The sequence below is a fragment of the Tamandua tetradactyla genome, chromosome 2 (assembly GCF_023851605.1).
Source record: "Tamandua tetradactyla isolate mTamTet1 chromosome 2, mTamTet1.pri, whole genome shotgun sequence".
Taxonomy (NCBI): domain Eukaryota; kingdom Metazoa; phylum Chordata; class Mammalia; order Pilosa; family Myrmecophagidae; genus Tamandua; species Tamandua tetradactyla.
The window spans coordinates 73,713,964-73,725,551 of NC_135328.1; the positions used below are offsets into that span (position 1 = coordinate 73,713,964).

At 36.6% G+C, this 11,588-nt stretch overlaps 1 pseudogene; it reads left to right on the forward strand.

The window, feature by feature from the left end:
- Window positions 1-2,394: 2,394 nt before the first annotated feature.
- LOC143673475 (glyceraldehyde-3-phosphate dehydrogenase pseudogene) lies at window positions 2,395-8,866 on the forward strand (annotated as a pseudogene).
- Window positions 8,867-11,588: the final 2,722 nt, after the last annotated feature.

The following is an 11,588-nucleotide window of genomic DNA, read 5'->3' on the forward strand; positions in this document are numbered from 1 at the left end:
ATTTGGTCTTGTCCTGCCTGTATACCTTTGATAACTCTCAATTATCTAAAAATATCTGAATAACACTGTCACTTATTTTTATCTCTAATCATTCATATGTTCCAAAACCATATACCCCACTTGTTATTAAATATCTGTTCATGGATATTTTATAGACACATAAAAGGAACATTCAAAAACTGAACTCATAACCAAATATTAATTGACTGACTTTAAAGTGTCAGATTCTGTGCTAGGGTTTGGTTTTGTTTTTCCCTTACTAGGTTTTGATGAAGTAGCAGTGAATAAAACAGATACAATCTCTGCCTGCAAAAATATATATTTTAGTGAAAAGAGAGGCCATAGAAGCAGAATTAAAATAAAGTAAGTGGATGCAAACTGTCTGGAAAGATAACCAGGGAAAGGGGTGAGATATGACAAAGTAGGATGTTTTATACTTTGAGAATAGAATAAGTGAAAGGCCAATGTCAATAATAGAACTTTTGAAATTGTACAACAGGTAAATAGTGGTATAGACAGTGGCTATGCAAAAAAGTGCATGGATCAGGTAGTTATTAGGGTTGTTTATTGAGATAAGAAAAGTGTATATGAGATTTAAAGTAATCATTCTCATATGCAAATCATTTTTTATCACTACTACCTTCTTCCTCATTGCCCTCAGAATAAAGTATAAATAATCTATAACGTCCATGCAGTGCATAGAAGAACTGGCCAATGCTTACTCCTTTTAATCCTAATTTTTCCCTATCTCCATGCTGTCTATACTGCTATTCAGCTGAATTATTTTTATATCCTTGCATGCAAAGTACTGTCTTTAATCTTCAGGGGTTTTGTACACTAAACTCTACATCAGTATTCAGCAAATGTACCATTTTTCTGCTCCCTTTTCCCATTCCTTGGTACAACTCTTTCCAACTTCCCTTCTTCAAATATTTTTTTACCTTATTCGAACCAGATTTTTCTTGCTCCTACATCTAAGCTGCTATGGTAAGGGCACAAAGGACCCTAATATTCCAGGAACAATTAATTCTAAATCCTCATGTTACTCAACCTATCAGCAATTTTAATACAGTTAGCCATTTCCTCTTCTTGAAATGTCATTTTGGCTTCCAATGAATCACTCTCTCTTGATTCTCAGAATTTTTCATCCTGCCCCTAATTACCTGTTGCTACGGTTAAATTCCAGGCAATAACAGTTAGGGTGTGTTACGAGATGGAGGGACTATTTCGGGTGTGGTAACACTAGAATACTGGGAACTTACTTGTGAAGAGACAAACTGAGAAGATTTCAGTGTACTGCAAAACAAGTCCATTGAGTGCTGAGTTACTAAAATGGAGGTTCCACTCAGAGAAAAGTGTGCCATAGTCCCCAAAACCAGCTCCAAAGCTGTGGCTCAGAAATTTACCTTGCAGGGGAGAGAGTCAGGCAGGTAATAAAACAGAGGTCTGAATATCTTCCCAAAGAATCTAACTTCATTTGCAAAGAGTGAGGGGAAGTTCAAGACAAATGATGTTATCAAAACCAGTGGAGGTTTTGCTGAAAGGCCATTGGGGAAAGAGTGTACATTAATTGGAGATAAAGTCTAAACTGTAGGCTGGCTAGTTTGCTAGAGAAAATTGAGAAAAGAGACATCTATAAGAGCCTTGTTGAAGTCAGAACAAATCTAAAGCCCAGACCTCAGGGATTATTACTTCAAAGAAGCTCTAATCTGATTGGATCGGTCAGTGGAACAGTTTATGTCCTGAGGCATTGCTGAAATCAACAGTGCAATCAGCCAACACATAGCAAATCTTAAGAGCTGATTAAGTCAGACATTCAAAAATAGCCTTATAAAGCTGTTGTAGCCCAGGGTGACTCTGGGTATACTAACGCTGCATCCTCTGAGCAAGTTCCAACTGTAGGAGATAAATACACATCTCTAAATTAATCTGGTCAATCACTGAACAAATAAAAAAGCAAATGCCAAAAATAAGCCCCAGGGAAGGGGTAGCATTCAGAGTTGCTATATAACCTAAATGTTCCGTTTCCAACAGAAAATTATGAGGCAAGGAAAGAAACGGGAAAGTCTGATTTATAGATGAGAGAAAAAGCAGACATCAGAAACTGTAAGAATGACCAGTTGGATTTAATGGACTGAGATTTCAAATTAGCCATTATACACATATTCAAAAGAATTAAAGGGAGCCATAATTAAAGAAGTAAAGTAAGATGAAAGTGCTGCATCTAATAGAGAATATAAATAAAGATATTTTATATATATATAGATATATATAAAATTAAATATATACATAATTTTTAAAAAAGAGCAAAATGGAAATTCTGACGTTGAAAAGTACAATGACTGAATTGAAAAGTTTAATGGAGGGTTTCAACAGTGGATACAAACTGGCAGGAGAAAAATCAGCAAACTTGATTATAGATTGATAGATATAAACAACACAAAGAACTAGGGAAAAAGAATGAAGAGAAATTAACAAAGCCACAGAAAAATGTGTGATGCTTAATTAAGTTCACCAACATATGTGTAATGGAAGTACTAAAAGTAGAGGAGTAAGGAAAAGGAGCTTAGAAATTATTCAAAGTAATAACTGAAAACTTTCCATATTTATTGAAGACATTAATCTACACACCATGATGCTCAATGATCTATAAGTAGAATATAAAAACAATGTGATCTACAAAGAGACACATCATTGTGAAAATGCTGAAAACCAAAGACAAGGAGAAGATCTTGAAAGCAGTAAGAGAAATTGACTTGTCACTAACAAGAAAACACAAATAAGATTAATGGCTGGCTTCTCATCTGAAACAATGGAAGCCAGATAAAATTTTATCAATTTTATAATTGACAAAATATTCAAAGTGCTCAAAGAAAAAACTGTCAATCCAAAATCCAAGATCCAACAAAGCTATCTTTCAAAACTGAAGACAACATAAAGACATTCCCAGATAAACAGAAACTGAGAGAATTTATGGCTATCTGACCCTCCTTAAAAGATATTTTAAACAAAGATCTTCAGGCTGAAAGAAAGTATGCTCATTGTGATTTGTTTATCTTCTTTGAAGAAATGCCTATTCAGGATCAATTTGTCAATTTCTTAATTGGGCTGTCTTCTTATAAGTCCTTATCAGATAAATCATTTGCAAATGTTTTCTCCTAATCTGTGGTTGTCTTTTTACTTTCCTGTGTTCTTTGAACCATGAAAGTTTTAAATTTTCATGAAGTCCAATTTATCTCTTGTATCTTTTGTTGCTTGTCCTTGTGGGGTAAGACCTGAAATTAAGACTCCATATTATGCGCTGCCTCCCCCAGACTGTAAGTATATGTGTTTAATAAACTGTCGTTGATGTCATCAATGACAGATGTCACATATTGTCAGATGTCACATATTCAATCTTCCCAATAACCCTAGAAGGGAAGCCCTCTCTCATGAATGCGGTAAATATGAGGTGATCAAAATAACTGGTTTTGTGAACAGGCTGGCCCAACCACGACCAAGGACACCTGGTGAGCTGTAAGTAACTACTCCAGGCTAATAAACTGGTCCTACAATACCATGAAGGCTACTAGGGATGGGGCTGCCAATTGCTGGTGGTTTTGTGCTTTGACTTGTCTTTGACAGTTGTTTGCCATATCTTCCCACTCTAAAACGTTTTTAAGCCCAAAATGGGAATTGTTGTTAGTTGACTGTACCCTGGCGTGATGTGCTATCTAGTTTGGTCTGAACTTGCAGGTTATGCTACTCTGGATCCATTGCCATTCCAAATGAATTTTACAAAGAGGTTGTCAATTTCTATAAAATAATTAGATGGGATTCTGATAGGATTATGATGAATCTGTAAATCATTTTAAAGAGAGTAAAAGTCAGATTTGGGGATTATTGTTGACACCTTTGGCAACAGGTATCTTCATCTCTGACTTAATCTCATCCAATGAGGAGTAAAAAGAAAAATGATGACTACTAAGAAAAAGTAATCATAAATTTCCCCTTTATAATCTTGCTCTTGCAAGTATTTATGTTCAGCCTTTGTTTTGTGATTGTATGACGAAGTGAAAATCAAAGCACCCAAATGAAGACAACCTAAAACACTAGAGTCACCTGTGGTCCCAAAAGGACAGGGAGTAAAGAACAAAATCAGTCACAGACAGAAGTGTTCAAAGAAATTGGAGGATGGTATCAAAGGGTCTGCAACAGATGTATGTTGGTAAGATATAACAGAAAAATACATATATTTTGGCATTTTTTAGAGTTGTGTGTTAAATATTTGCTGTTGGTTGCAGGAAATTTTTTCAGTTTCTATGTTTATGTTTATCTACTAACTTAACATTGCTTCTTTTAAAATTATGTTTATTTTTGAAGATATTAAGTTAATGTTAAGGCTGCTAGAAGGATGGTCCCAGTTTCTATTCATTCCTTATGGCAATAATTCTCTGCAGTCCTGGAGAATACAAATATACCAGCAAAGACAAAGTTCCCAATAATCACTAGGGCCCATGGAACTGGAAAAATATATTCAAAGTGAACACCTGAAATGTAGATCTTAAAAAATGTTCAACTGAAAACATTTAAAATTAAGAACTACTTGAATAAACTTTTCTTATTGAATATTTATTAGTGCTAGATTTTTTGTTTTGTTTTGTTTTTTACTTTCAAGTAGAATTCTTTGATCCTGAAAGAAATAAAACCTCTCAAGTTAAGTATGATGTCAAAACTATCCTTACTCAAACATGCAGAGCCCTGAGCTGACTAATAAATCCCTACTAGATCCCTACTAGTAGACCCCTACTTGTTTAGGTTGAAATGTTGCATACAAGGAGATTCATAAACTTCTTATATACTTAGGGTGAACTTTTGAACCAGAACCAAATTTAAAAACCTTGGAAATTTGCCCATCCATTCAGAAGACAAATATTGGCATATAGAAGATAAAAAATTGCAGGATGGCAGAATGCCTAGAGAACACAGATATATGAGAAATGACCATTCCAACTTCTTCATGGCACAAATGGGTGATGACATTATGGGGTAGAACAATGCAACTGATTGTTGTTCTTGGAGAGACTGGTAACTCAGTTTCTCCTGGCCTAGGACCATCTGGAGGTTTTAGGTTTCTGAAAAATAAGGTTAGTGAGTGAAATATTACAGAGTTTTATATAAGGACCATGGGTATTCTTTAGTAGTACTTTAATATTGTCGGTTGGGCCTTGGCATACCATGACAATATCTAGTTGAAGCTTGCATAAGAGTAACCTCCAGAATAGCCTCTTGACTCTATTTGAAATCTCTTAGCCACTGTTACCTTATTTCAATATATTTCTTTTCCCCCATTTGGTCAAGATGGCATTGTCGATACCACAGTTCTAGGGCCAGGCTCGTCCCTGGGAGTCATGTCCTATATTGTCAGGGAAACTCACACCCCTGGACATAATGTCCCACTTGATGGAGGGAGGGTAATGATTTTACTTTCAGAGTTGGGCTTAGAGAAAGAAAAGCCATATCTGAGCACAGAAGAGGTTCTCTGGAAGTAACTCTCGGACATAACTATAGATAGGCTTAACTTCTCCACTACAGAAATAAGCTACATAAGAGCAAGCCTCAAGGTCAAGGGCTTACCAGCATCATTCTTAGTACTCAACTTCTTGATCTCATCATTGCACTTTTGAGTACAAGGTGACTCAGGTCAACTATTTTAAGTATAGAAAGGGTAGATGGATGGACAAAGGAAAACTCAACTAGATATAAGAAATGAAAAGAGAATGAATAAAATAATTAGTTTTACATTTGGATGACTGGGAAATAAAAATAAAGGGTACTTCTAACTGTAAGGAAAAGAAGACACTTCATTAAGGCTACTGATGCAGTCTGTCTCAAAATTCATCTGAGTATGAGAGATAGATGTTTTCTTGGATGAAAGATTGTAAGAAAAGGAGTCTTTAGGGAGCAAGAATTTTACTGTGTACTAGCCTATACACTTCAAAGATGAGGAGCAAATTTGAAGTGTTGCTGCGCTGAGGTTCACATATGGCTGTGAGATACAAGCTCAGTCATACTCAAGCTTTTGAAGAGGAGGCATCAGGGAGCAAATCAAGAGACACATCAAAGTGGCTGTCCTACATTGTAAGGGAAAGGTGAGATTGCAAGTGGGTCTGTTAACAATGCCCTGCGTGCTGAGACCACAGCCAGTGGATTGCTTGGAACACAGAAAGCTCCTCTCATTCACTTTCCGCTTCTCCATTTGAAATCTCCAAGTGGGTAGGAGAGTTGTCATGAGCTTGCATCCTGTCCATTATCTCAGAATCACTGGCTATTCAGGGATTTCATTTTCATATGTTGGCAGCTTAGTAGGAAGAAACATTGTAATTTTTTAAACTTACCTTAAGACATTTTCAAAGTGTTTTAGAAATCCTTATATCCTGATAAAAACTCCCAGACTCTTTTTCAGTTATCATATATGATTTTCAAATGGCTCATGCAGTATTATTATGTCCAGATTCTTAATCTATACAGTGAATACTTTAAAGTAAATTTAAATGTAGTGTCTGGTTATGTGGCCATTTTAGAAGACTGGGAACACTTAGCACTCAATAAAGCTTCATGTGGGACAACCTGTGTTAATCAACATGGTGTTTTTATTTAGTGGCTTATTCATTCATTGATTTTCATATCCCTAAATCTTTTCCTGAAAATTTACTGTTTGTCTCACACTGTCTTACTCATTGTTGATACAGAAGTGCATAACTATGGACATATTCTCTGTCCACAAAGAACTTATAAAGTTAAGGCAGCGACTGTATTCTGGTCATTCTGTACATACAGAAGGTTGGATGCATTTTCTAAAAATCCCAAAGGTTTATCATTTCCTGACCTCCCTATCTCTAGTTTATTCATCTCTCAATCACATACCTTTTCCCTTTATAGAGTTCTGAATGACTTCTCTCATTCACCACCCCAGAGATTTGCCCCTACAAATGTATTCTGTACTCACTTTAAAAGATAAAGCCACAGCTCTCTGCTCCTCCCTGCCCAACAGATAGCTACATCTTTTCATGGAGTGCCAGCTGCATCTCTGAGATATGATGGTAAAGGTTGGAATAAACAGATTTTGCTGTATTGGTTGCCTGGTCACCAGGGCTACTGTAAACTCCGGTTTACAGTGAAGGTTGTTGCCATCAATGATCCCTTCATTGACCTCAAGTACATGGTCTACATGTTCCAATATAATTCCACCAATGGCAAGTTCAAGGACAATGTCAAGGTTGAGAAAGGGAATTTTATGATCAATGGAAATCCCATTACTATCTTCCACAAGTGAGCGACCACTGACATCAATTGGGTTGATCTGGTCCTAATATGTTGTGGAGTCCACTGGTGTCCCCAAAACCATGGAGAAGGCTAGGACTCACTTGAAGGGTAGTGACAAAAGACCCATCATCTCTGCCCTTTTGGTGTTGCCCTCTGTTTGTGATTGCCATGAACCATGAGAACTATGACAATTCCCTCAAGATCATCAGGAATGCTTCCAGTACTACCAACTGCCTGGCCCCCTTGGCCAAGGTCATCTGTGATAAATTTGATATTATGGAGAGTCATAATCACCAGCCATACTATCACTGCTACCCAGAAGATTGTAGATGGCTCCTCCAAGAAAATGTGGCATGACAGCCATGAGGCTGTCCAGAATATTATCTTTGTGTCTACCAGTGCTGCCAATTCAGTGGGAAAGATCATCCTGAAACTGAATGGGAAGGTCACTAGCATTCCCACCCCCAATGTGACCATCATGGATCTGATCTGCCAACTGCAGAAAGCAGCCAGGTAGGATAACATCAAGAAGGTGGTGAAGCAGGTGTCAGAGAGCCCCCTAAAGGGTATCCTGGGTTACACTGAGGGCCAGGTTGTTTTCCTGCAACTTTAACAGGGACACCCACTCTTCCACTTTTAATGCTGGGGCTGGCATTGCCCTTGATGACATCTTTATAAAGTGCATTTCCTGGTATAACGATGAATTTAGGTACAGCAACAGGGTGGTGGACCTTATGGCCTACATGACCTCCAAGGAGCAAGAGCCCCTGGACCACCAGCTCCAGCAACAGCATAAGAGGAATAGAGGCTGTCAGCTGCTAGGAATCCTGGTCCCAACTCGATCCTGCAACACTGAGAACAGCCATCCTCCACAGCTTGCATCCCAGGGTCCCTGAAGAACAGGAGGGGCTGAGGGATCTACCTTTTCATCGACAATCAATAAAGTACACCCAGCCAAAACAAAAAGCTAAACACAAATTGGCATTCTATAGATATGTGTTTTCATGTCAGTTTTAACCATTGACTAGTGATCACCTTGTAGTCAGAGTAATAATGGCTTACTCCTGTCTATAACATAAATAAGTATTTCTGGTGTCCTATAAAAGAGGAAACATTTTGGAGAATGGAAGGAGATTCAGAGAGAACAGAGAATGCTGCAGCACCACGAAGCAGAGAGTCCACGAACCAGCTACCTTTTAGACATTTGGACATTTCTATAGACTTGTTTAATTGAGACATTTTCTTGGCCTTAGAACTGTAAACTAGCAACTCATTAAATTCCCCTTTTTAAAAGCCATTCTGCTTCTGGTATATTGCATTTCGGCAGTTAGCAAACTAGATCAGGTCCCCCCCACAATGTGACACACATGATTAGATTGAAAGGACATGGCTTTTCTAGGGTAAATAACAGTTTCAAACCAGCACATATGGCAACGTACATGGCAACATCTTTTTCTTCTGGTTTCCACTGACTTCCAGCACCTGGCTGTTCCCTGTAGCTTCTCTCTCCGTCTTCTCTATAATGACTCCACTATTAGGATTAAGACACATCCTGATTCAATTGGGCTACATCTTAAGTGAAGTAACCTCATCAAAAGGTCCTATTTATAATGGGTTCACACACATTGGAATGGATTAATTAAAAAAATTTTAATTAATTTAATTAAAAATTTTAATTAATAAAAAAATTAACTAACACAACATTTAGAAATCATTCCATTCTACATATGCAATCAGTAATTCTTAATATCATCACATAGATGTGTGATCATCATTTCTTAGTACATTTGCATCGATTTAGGAAAAGAACTAGCAAAACAACAGAAAAAGATATAAAATGATAATATAGAGAAAAAAATAAAAATAATAATAAAAATAAAAATATAAAAAAAAGGAAAAAAACAAAAAAACACAAGCAAACAACAACAAAAAAACTATAGCTCAGATGCAGCTTCATTCAGTGTTTTAACATAATTACATTACAATTAGGTAGTATTGTGCTGTCCATTTTTGAGTTTTTGTATCTAGTCCTGTTGCACAGTCTGTAACCCTTCAGCTCCAATTACCCATTGTCTTACCCTGTTTCTAACTCCTGATGGCCTCTGTTACCAATGACATATTCCAAGTTGATTCTCGAATGTCGGTTCACATCAGTGGGACCATACAGTATTTGTCCTTTAGTTTTTGGCTAGTCTCACTCAGCATAATGTTCTCTAGGTCCATCCATGTTATTACATGCTTCATAAGTTTATTCTGTCTTAAAACTGCATAATATTCCATCATATGTATATACCACAGTTTGTTTAGCCACTCGCCTGTTGATGGACATTTTGGCTGTTTCCATCTCTTTGCAATTGTAAATAACGCTGCTATAAACATTGGTGTGCAAATGTCCGTTTGTGTCTTTGCCCTTATGTCCTTTGAGTAGATACCTAGCAATGGTATTGCTGGGTCGTATGGCAATTCTATATTCAGTTTTTTGAGGAACCGCCAAACTGCCTTCCACAGTGGTTGCGCCATTTGACATTCCCAGCAACAGTGGATGAGTGTGCCTCTTTCTCCGCATCCTGTCCAGCACTTGTCATTTTTTGTTTTGTTGATAATGGCCATTCTGGTGGGTGTAAGATGATATCTCATTGTGGTTTTGATTTGCATTTCTCTAATGGCCAGGGACATTGAGCATCTCTTCATGTGTCTTTTGGCCATTTGTATTTCCTCTTCTGAGAGGTGTCTGTTCAAGTCTTTTTCCCATTTTGTAATTGGGTTGGCTGTCTTTATGTTGTTGAGTTGAACAATCTCTTTATAAATTCTGGATACTAGACCTTTATCCGATATGTTGTTTCCAAATATTTGGAATGGATTAATTTTAAGAACATGTTTCTCTGGGGTGCAAAACTCCAGGCCACAACATCTGCTTTTCTCTCCCCAAGAAGATACTTTATAAATGTGTATTGCACTGATACAAGATGCATAATATTTTTACTCTAAGAAGATCATATTTCTTTAATGTTATCCATATCAAATTGTTCATATCAATATCAGTTAATATCTGCTATTGAGTACACTCTTCACTGTCAACCTATTATTTTGTTAACTATTTTGGTTAACCATTCAGTGACTTTTTACATTTCAATGGAGAAAAAAGTAATGATGGAATTTTTAGCATTGACTAGGTACATGAAGAATGGCAACATTTAGCAACTAAAAATAATATGAAGTGTTTGAATATGTCTTTGTGTGGGAGAGAAAAAGAGAGAGGGAGGGAAAGGATCTGTACCATGGTAAATTCTCAACATTCTCATTTCGTGTCTTCTTCTATCAGGTTTTCTGCATTTGATTTTCATCCTTGCCATATAAGCTGTAAAGAATGCCAATGTGGTGAAAAGATATTTCCTAGTCAATCATGTGGATTTTTGAGGGGTGTGTTAGCAAAAAGCCAACTCATACTTTTTAAAAATATACTCTTTATGGACTGGGTTTCCCATTTGCCAAAGTATTTTGAAGGTAACCATGACTACACTGTGTGATTTGGATTGCCCAATATCTGTTCATCTCATCTCATGTTCTTCCTATTTATCTCAAGGTGATACAAAAAGCCTTTTTTCTAGACCAGTAAAATAACAAAATACTATAGTCAGAGGAATTATAAAAATAAAGGAACTGCCTTCAAATTTCTGCATCCCAGTGATTATTAAAGGGATAATTAAAACTCATGGCATTAAGAAAATGATATAAATTCTTAGCATAAGAAAACAATAGCAGTAAAACAATACTCAAATAAAATGATGAGTAAGTTAATACATTCAAGTTATAATCCAAAAAAGAAAAGCAACTGAATAGAAAAAAACAAACAAAAACAACCTAATACCATTTTCAGCAGCTGAGAGCCATTCTAGGGCCTATCAGCACCTTATAAAAAAAAAACACCTCTGCTCAGGAATCGGCAGAACTTTTTAAAAGGCATGAAACAACAAAAATATAATAGCAATTTCCAATCAATCCTATATAGAACAGATCCCATTTCACAGTCAGAGGTCCTCAAGAGATGATATAATTTTCAAATAGAGTTCTTGCACATCTCACAGTTGAACTTAAACACTGAAAATGAAGTCAAAGTAGCATCAGGTTTAATAACCATTCATATAATAGGTTGAAACACTCTATGTCCTGAACCAGGTTGTTTCTGCTTTTATTGGTCTAGAAATACAAAACCCCACTAAACAATTTACTGTCATGAAAACATTATTTACCAGTTAACTACACTCAAATCCTGTGTCTTTTAC